This window comes from Alligator mississippiensis, unplaced genomic scaffold (assembly GCF_030867095.1).
Source record: "Alligator mississippiensis isolate rAllMis1 unplaced genomic scaffold, rAllMis1 scaffold_20, whole genome shotgun sequence".
Classification (NCBI taxonomy): domain Eukaryota; kingdom Metazoa; phylum Chordata; order Crocodylia; family Alligatoridae; genus Alligator; species Alligator mississippiensis.
Genome location: NW_026775405.1, coordinates 323,881 through 332,460, shown reverse-complemented (window position 1 = coordinate 332,460; position 8,580 = coordinate 323,881).

Below are 8,580 nucleotides of genomic sequence, written 5' to 3'. Positions count from 1 at the left end.
GGCGGGCGTGCAGGCCGGGGGGCGACTCGCAGGGGCCCTTCCAGGCTGCGGGGCCCAGCGGTTGGAGCCCGGCTACCCCGGCGAGGGGCGGAAGAACCTGCACGGCGCGGCGGGAGAACCCGGCATGCTTCCGCGGGGCAGGCCGGGCAGGAGTTCCAGGAGCCCGGCCACGATTCCTACTTCTCCCCGGTGCCCTGCGCGGAGGCCGGGCGGGCCCGGGGGCCTTCGGCGCGGGCATCAGGCGGCTTCCGCGGCGGAGACGTGCCTCTCTGGGGCCCGGGAGGTCGGCCCTGGGTCGACCTGGCGCCCGGGCTCGCGCTCCGGAAGTCCGTATGAGGTTTTTCAAACGGGCCTTGCCCGGGCCTTCGCTCCAGGAGGGCGGACACTTTCGGCGGTTGGCCCCGGTGGCTGGGCCGGGTGCCGCATCTACAATATTGCCAAGAAAGGTTCGCGGAGATTTTGGGGGACTCGGTTTTCAGGACCCTAAATGCCCATGTTCGGTTCCAGAAAGTCGGTCAGAGGAACCTCCGGGGCAAAAGAACCGTGCCGCGCTGCCTTGTCAACCGAGCGTGGAGGCAGCGTGCCCCGATCCGGCGGGCCTGGCCGTGCGAGAGTTCCAGGCTCTGGCCCGCGATTCCGGCTCCCGCCCCCCCCCCCGGTGATGGGCTCGGAGGTCGGGCAGGCAGCGGTGCTTGCTTCCCCAGGAGTGGCGGGGCTCTCCTGACGGGGAACCGGGAGGACCTGGTGTCCGCCGTGGGACTTGGAAAACTTCTGCTCGGTTGCGTTGGGAGCGGTTAACGTGGGAGCTCCGGCCGGGACTATTGTTAGTTACTCTTACCCTGTTAGTAGCTGGGGGCCGCCCCGGTTGCGGCGGCCGATTTGACTGGCGGCACCGGCTGGTTGCCGGACGGGCGGTTAGTCCTCAGCCGAAGCTGAAAAAAGATTGTCCGGGCTCTGCCGCTGTTGGTTTCTTGGCGGCTGGGCTCCCGGTTTCAGAAAATAAAACATTGCGGGGGACAACTGAAAGAAAAACAGGGTGTGCACGTGGGGGGTCAAAGGTTCAAAACGAGTGCTCCCCCGGGGGACAGGGAGCAGAGCACCCCGGACAGCGCCCACCGGCCCGCAAACTGCTTCAGCTTGCCGGCGGCTACCGCCCAGTGGTGCTCCGCTCGGAGGCGGGCGCGCAGGACACCGAGGAAAAACGCCCCGAGGTGCCCGGGAGCCTTCCCGGCCAGAGCCTCCTTCCTGGATAGCCAGATGACGAGCTTGGCCAGAGCCAGGAGGAGGTTGACCAGTCGGTCCCGGGCCCGGGTGGGGCGACGGATGGGGAGTGCGTAAATGAACAGGTGCGGGGAATAGTGCAGCCAGAACTTGAGGAGCAGGTTCTGGAGGAGGAGGTGCAGGGGCTGCAGCCTGGCGCACTCGAGGACCAGGTGCGCCAGGGTCTCCTTCTCGTCACAAAACGGGCATCGGTCGGAGATGGTGTCAATCCGCGCCAGATACACGCCCGTCGCGGCGGCCCCGTGAAGGAGCCGCCAGCCTAGGTCCCCGGCGGCTCTCGGGACGAGCTCCGAGTAGACGCTGAGCCACCGGGGACCGTCGGCCACGCCCTCGCCAAAGTAGTCCCGCCATTGGGTGTCTTGGCGGGACGCGAGGGCGGCGTGGTGGAGCGTCCTGCGGACGAGCGTGTAGAGCTGGCGCCGGTGGGCCGTCGAGAAGCGGACCGGCGGGGTGTCCCCCAGCCTGCAGAGGTGGTGAGGGGCGGAGTGCCTCGGGGCCGGCCGCTGGGCGGGCCCTATCAGGAACTCCGCCGGGCTGGGGGATTCGGGAGGGCGGGGACCGCCCTCTCGCAGGACTCGCTCGACGTAGGCAAGGGCGTCTGCGGGCAGCGCAGCTTTCACCTCCCGGACTAGGCGCGAGCAAGTTGCACGCCCTATGGTCAGGCCCGTGCGCCGGGCCAGCGCCGCGGGGCCCAGCCATCCTCGCTCGTCGTAGTCCAGGAGGTCTCCGAGCCGGGTGACGCCCACCCGGGCCATCCTCAGGGAGGCCTCTGGCGAGGCTGCCGCCGGGACCGCCAGCTGCGGGTTAAAGAACAGCGGCTCGGCCCGCAGGTCGCCGTCCTTGGCCACCCGCGACGGAGACCTGGAGGCGGAGATCAGCCCCCAGGCCTTGAGGAGGTCTCGGTAAAAGGCCGGCAGCTCCCCCGCCACCCGCACGAGCTCCAGGCCGCGCAGGAAGAAGAGCTGCCGGTCGTATCGGAGCCCCCGGAGGCGGCGGAGGAAGGCGCGCCCCAACAGGCTCCACGCCGCGTGGCTACCGTCACTGTACAGCAGTCTCTGCAGGGCCTGGAGGCGGAACGTCAGGACCTGGCTGCGGAGGCACACCAGGCCCTGCCCCCCCTCCCGCAAGGGGAGGGTCAGCACCCGTGCAGAGACCCAGTGCCGTCTTGGCCAGAAGAACCCCAGCGCCCGTCTCTGGAGCCTGGCAAGAACCTCGGGGGGCACGGGGAGGGTATTGAAGCGGTACCAGAGCATGGACAGGATCAGCTGGTTCAACACCAGCGCCCGGCCCCGGAGGGACAGGCACCGCAGCAGCCCCGTCCACGCCCCGATCCGCCTCGCCACCCTCAGTTCTAGGTCTGCCCAATTCTGCGGGGGGGAGGGGTCCGTGGGGCTCAGGTAGACCCCCAGGTAGAGCAGCGGGCCCGCGCTCCACTCGATGCCCCGGAGCGCGGGTGGGAGCGAGCCCACCTGCCACCCGGCACCCACCGTCAGCCCGGAGCTCTTGGCCCAGTTGACCCGGGCGGAGGAGGCCGCCGAATAAACCGCCTGGCAGGCCGCCACCCGCTCCAGATCTTCCGGGCCCTGGACCGCGAGGAGCACGTCGTCGGCGTACGCCGAGAGGACCAGCCGCAGCGCCGGTTCCCGCAGCGCCAACCCGGCCACCCGCCTCCGCAGGAGGCACAGGAAGGGCTCCAGGCCTAGCGCGTACAGCTGGCCCGACATCGGGCAGCCTTGACGCACCCCCCGCCTGAACGGGATGGGTTCCGTCAGGGACCAGTTGAGCTTAACCAGGCACTCCGCGGAGGCGTACAGTACCTGGAGAGCCCGCACAAAGCGCGGTCCGAAGCCGAAGGCCCGCAGCGTGCCCGTCAGATACCCGTGGTCCATCCTGTCGAACGCCTTCTCCTGATCGAGGGAGAGCAGGCCGAACGACAGGCCCTCCCGGCGCGCCAGCTCCAGGAGGTCCCGCACCAGGTACAGGTTGTCGAAGATGGAGCGACCTTGCACCGTGTACGTCTGGTCGGGATGGATCACGTCCGCCAGCACGGACCGCAGGCGCAGCGAGACGGCCTTCGCCACCACCTTATAGTCCGTGCAGAGGAGGGACACGGGACGCCAGTTCCTCAGGTCGCGGAGGTCTCCCTTCTTCGGCAGGAGAGTCAACACCGCCCTCCTGCACGACAGGGGGAGCTCCCCGCGAGCCTCGGCCTCGGCCCAGACCGCGGCAAGGTCCGGGCCGAGCACGTCCCAGAAGGCCCGGTAGAACTCCGTGGTGAGCCCGTCCAGCCCCGGCGCCTTGTTGCCGGGCATGAGACGGAGGGCGAGCGTGAGCTCGGCCAAGGTGAGAGGAGCCTCCAGCCGGTCACGGTCGCCCGCGCCCACCTGCGGCAGTTCCTCCCAGAGCGCGCTGCGGGCCGTCGCCTCGGTCGGCTCCCGGGAAAAGAGCCTTCCGTAGAAGGCCCTCGCGCGAACTCGCAGCTCTCCCGGGGCCGAGAGGGGGGTGCCATCATCCGCCAGCAGGCAAGTGATGTGCTTTTTGGCCCCCCTCTGCTTCTCCAGGCCGTAGAAGAAACGGGAGCCGCGGTCCATCTCCCGCAGGAGGTGGACTCGCGCGCGGACGAACGCGCCGCGTGCGCGGCGGTCCTCCAGGGCTCTCAGCTCCTCCCGCCTCTCCCTGCACTCTCCGCAGAGGGACGGATCCTGCGGGTCGGCGACCAGGCGCCTCTCCAGCTCCAACACTTCCCGCTCGAGCCGCTCTATGGCCGCCTCCCGCTCCCGGGTGTGCCCCCGGGCGTAGCTGCGGCAGAAGAGCCGGATGCGCGCCTTCCCCCCGTCCCACCATCCCCGAGCCGAGGGGAAAGACTGCCGCTGCCCGCGCCAGGCCAACCAGAACTCCCGGAAGGCCGCTCCGAAGCTCGGGTCCTCCAGCAGGCTGTTGTTAAAGTGCCAGTAGGCCGACCCCCGCCGCCCGGGGCCAAACGCCACCCGGGCGCACACCAGATGGTGATCGCTGAAGGGGGCCGGCCTCACTCTGCAGGACACGGCTCGGGCATCCACGCGGGGCGAGATGTAAATCCGGTCCAACCGGGAGTGGCTCGCCCGCTCCCCCCCCACCCGCACGTACGTGGGGGCCGGGGGGCCGTCGGGGTGACAGACTCGCCAGGCGTCCACCAGGGAGTGCTCCTCCAGGATCCCCCTGAGGGCGTCCGCGGCGGCCCGGCACCGTTGCCTGCGCGAGCGGTCCTGTTCCTCGAGGGTGACGTTGAAGTCCCCGCCTAAGACCAGGCTCTCGCGAGGGCTCAAGGTGCCCAGGTAGTCGGCCGCCCGGCGGAAAAAATCCGCCGCGTCCGGTTCCGCGGCGGGGCCGTACACGTTCACAAAGTTCGTTACCGTCCCCGCCGCTCGGGCCCGGACGTGGAGCAGGCGGCCCGGCACCGCCTCAACGTCCTCTAAGATCTCCGGCCGCAGGCTCGGGGAGAACAGGGTGGCCACCCCGCACGAGGTGGCCGACAGGTGACTCAGGAAAACCCCGTCTCCCCACTCCAGCCGCCAGGCGGCGGCGTCGGCCGGAGTCGTCCAGGTCTCCTGGAGGAAAGCCACCGAGTAGCCCCCCTCCCGCAGGAAGGAGAACACCTGGCTCCTCCGGAGACCCTGCCTGCAGCCTCGGACGTTGAGGGTCGCGATGTTAAGCGACGTCATGGCTGGCGGGAGGGGGCTCCGATGGCTCGGCCGGGGGCTCGCGCAGGGCAACGCCCAGCCGGTACCCGGCCCCGCGCCCGTACACCGTCAGGGCGTCGTACATGGACCGGGCCCGGGTGTACACCCGGGCGTTGCATCTGTTCGGCCCCTTCCCCTCCCTCACCAGCGCCCTCGTGGCCTCGAGGATGCTGTTAAAGTCGCCCCAGCAGTCCAGGGCCAGCTGCACCCGGGCCGGAGCGCGCCGGGTGCTTTCCCGCTCCAAGAAGGCCACCAGGTCCTCCCTGGAGACTGCTGCTGGTGCTGGGGCTGGGGCTGGGGGGGTTGCAGGCTCAACGCTGCCTGCTGACCCCCCCGCATCCTCAGCCTGGTCAGGTCCAGTGGGGCCTGGCTGGCTGGCTTCCGCCGCCTCCGCCGCGCCTCCGGCGGAGGCTTCCTCGGCCTCCATCTGGACCTCTCGGTCCGCTTGGCTCTCCGACTCGGCCCGAGGGAGATCTGCAGCCCCTTCGCGGGGGGCCTGGCTGGGGGTGGGGGTGGGGGTGGGGGTGGGGGGGGGGGAACCTGGCCCCTGCTCTTCCTCCCCGTCAGGTGCCGCAGGGGCGGCTTGACTGGGGGCGGGGAGGGCCTCCCCCTCGGGACCCGTGCCGGAGCTCACCGGGGTGAGCCCCAGGGTCTCTTCGCTGAGGGGGGGGAGGGGCGCTGAGCTTGAGGTTGAAGCTGCTAGTGCTGTTTCTGTTGTTGTTGCTGTTGCTGTTGCTGTTGCTGTTGGGGAGGGCCCTACCTCCGCGATGGCAGGCTCAGGGGGCTCCTCCCGCATGGGCTCCTCCTCTCCTTCTCTTTCTCTCTCTCTTTCTCTCTCTCTCTCTCTCTCTCTTTCTGGGGCCTCCTCCACGGGGATTACCCGCACTTTCTCGGGAGGGGGGGGGTCTTCCGGAGCAGCTCTGCTGGCTGGTGAGGGGGCCTTTTGCACGTCGGCCCCCTCCCCCTCCTCGCCTGTGTCCGAGGGGGGGCCCTCCTCTAGGGAGGGATCGAGCTGCTCCGCGGCCTTTCTCTTTTGGGCCCGCCCCGATGGAGGAGGGGGGGGGCCCGCCCGCTCGCCCGCAGGGTGGTCCTCTCTATGGCCCGGAGGCTTGCCCGCGGTGGACGCTTGGCCCCGGGCCGGGGCTGGGGCTGGGGCTGGGGCTGGGGCTGGGGCTGAAGCCGGGACTGGGCCCGGCTCGGGGCCTACCTCCCTCTCCCCGTCTCCTGCTCCCTGCCCCCCGGTGACTGCGGCCGAGGCCGAGGCCGAGGCCGAGGCCGAGGCCGAGGGGGGCTCTGCCGCTGGGGGGCTCCCGCCAGGGCTCCCGCCAGGGCCGGGGGGGCTGGGGGGGCCGGTGGCAGGGCCCCCCCCTCCACTGGCGGGGGCCTGCGGTGGCCGCCGCGCTTGCCCCAAGGGGCATTCTTGGCGGAGGTGCCCTACCCCGCGGCACTTGTAACACCGCAGGTCCCCCACCGTGAAGAAGATGCGGTGCAGGGCCCCCCCAAACATTACCTGGAGGGATCCCTCCGCCCCCAGCTGCGCTCCCGCCGCCGGCTGGATCGTTACCTGCCGGCGGAACGAGCGCACGTGTCGCAGGGTGGGGTCCCGGCACCCCAAACCCAGGGGCAGCACCGGGGAGATTACCTTCCCCAGCGATGATAGTCGGGGCAGGAGGGCCCAATTAGGGAGGTACGGGGGCACCGAACTAAGGACCACCCGGGTCCCTGGCTCCTCTAGGGGCTCCACGGGGACGTACTCCCCGTCCACTGTGAGCCCCCTCTCCACCGCCTTCTGGGCGGCGGCCTCCGTGGCAAGGAAGAATACTCCCTTGCCGTGGAACCTGGAGGCCGCCACAATTTTCGGGGCCCCCACCACCCGAGCTAGGGCCCGCACGTAAGGTTCGAAGGCGGACCCTTCCCGCTCGGGCAGCCAGCATCTCACCCCATTTCTCCGGGTGAGTGCCGGGAAGGGGGCCCCCCCTCCCCCCGGGATCGAAGACGCCCAGGCGGTGGAGGTGCTGGCGCCCGGCCCCCCGCCCGGCCCCGCTGCGCGGCCGGCGGCCGCCTCGGCGTAACTGCGCGCCCCGCCCTTCTCCCGGGGGGGGGGCGCTCCTGCTGCGGGGCCGGCGCTAGGGCCGGGACTCGGGCCGGGGCCTGACTCGGCTGGGTCAGGGTCAGGGGGCGGGCTGCCTTTTGGGTTTGCGGGGCCCTTGCCTTTCCCCGCCCCCCCTTTTGCGGAGGAGGCCCCTGACGAGGAGGAGCCCTTCCCTTTCCCCTTCCCCTTGCCCCCACCCTCCGCTCTAGGGCCGGGGCCGGGGCCGGGGCCGGGGCCAGGGGCAGTGCCGGGGCCGGTGGCCCCGAGACAGGGGTCAGCCATTTCACAAACTTCAACTCCCCCTCCTTGCTTGGGAGGAGGGGGGGGGGGAGGCACCTCCTCCATGCTGCACCGTGCCGGGGGAGGACCACGGGGGTAGGGCGGCCGGGACACAGGGTCACACTGGGGAGGGGGGGGGCACGCTGCTGGCCTGCTCGGCCTTCACAAAACACCGGGAGCGGGGAGTGGAGCACAGGACGCACACAAAATGGGGCAGACACCCGGGGGGAGGGCGGGGGAGGGGAACAAAGGCAGCCCAGCCGCCACCTTTTTTTAGCACGACAAAAGCCTACTCTGAGGGGTGCTCCTGTGGGGTGCGCTGGGCTGTGCTCTTGTGGGGTGCGCTGGGCTGTGCTCTTGTAGGGTGCGCTGGCCTGTGCTCTTGTGGAGTGCGCTGGCCTGTGCTCTTGTGGAGTGCGCTGGCCTGTGCTCTTGTGGAGTGCGCTGGCCTGTGCTCTTGTGGAGTGCGCTGGCCTGTGCTCTTGTGAGGTGCGCTGGGCTGTGCTCTTGTGGAGTGCGCTGGGCTGTGCTCTTCTCCTCTGGGGTGCGCTGGGCTGTGCTCTTCTGGGGTGCGCAGGGGTCCACTGGTGCAGGAACCAAAGCAAACAAAAGCAGTAACAGTGGCAGCAGCAAACAGAAAGAAAAAACAAACCAAACAAACCAAACAAACCAAACAAACAAAGCAGCAGGAGCAGGAGCAGGAGCAGCTGCAGCTGCAGCTGCAGCCCCCCCCCAACCCCCAAGGCCAAGGCCAAGGCCAAGGCCAAGCCGGGGGGGGGGCACCAGCGGCAAGCTTGCAGTGGCAGTGGCAGTGGCACTATACAGCAGAGAGCCCCGACAGCGCCACACCCACCACCACAACCCACCAGCTGGCAGCCTGGGAACTGGCAGCACAGCCATTTTAAGCCTGTTCAGGGGTGGAGAGGGCGGGGCAAGGCCTTGAGTGGCGCACAGATTGAATGAATGAGACTCACCTGGAAACAGCCTAGTGGCCAGAACTGGCATGACATGCTGCCTGGAAGTCCCAATAGGAATACATGGGCTCAACCTGGCGCCCGGGCTCCTGCTCCGGAAGTCCGTATGAGGTTTTTGAAATGGGCTTTGTCCGACCCTTCGATCCAGGAGGGCGGACACTTTTGGTGGTTTGCCCCGGTGGCTGGGCCGGGTGCCACATCTACAATATTGCCAAGAAAGGTTCGCGGAGATTTT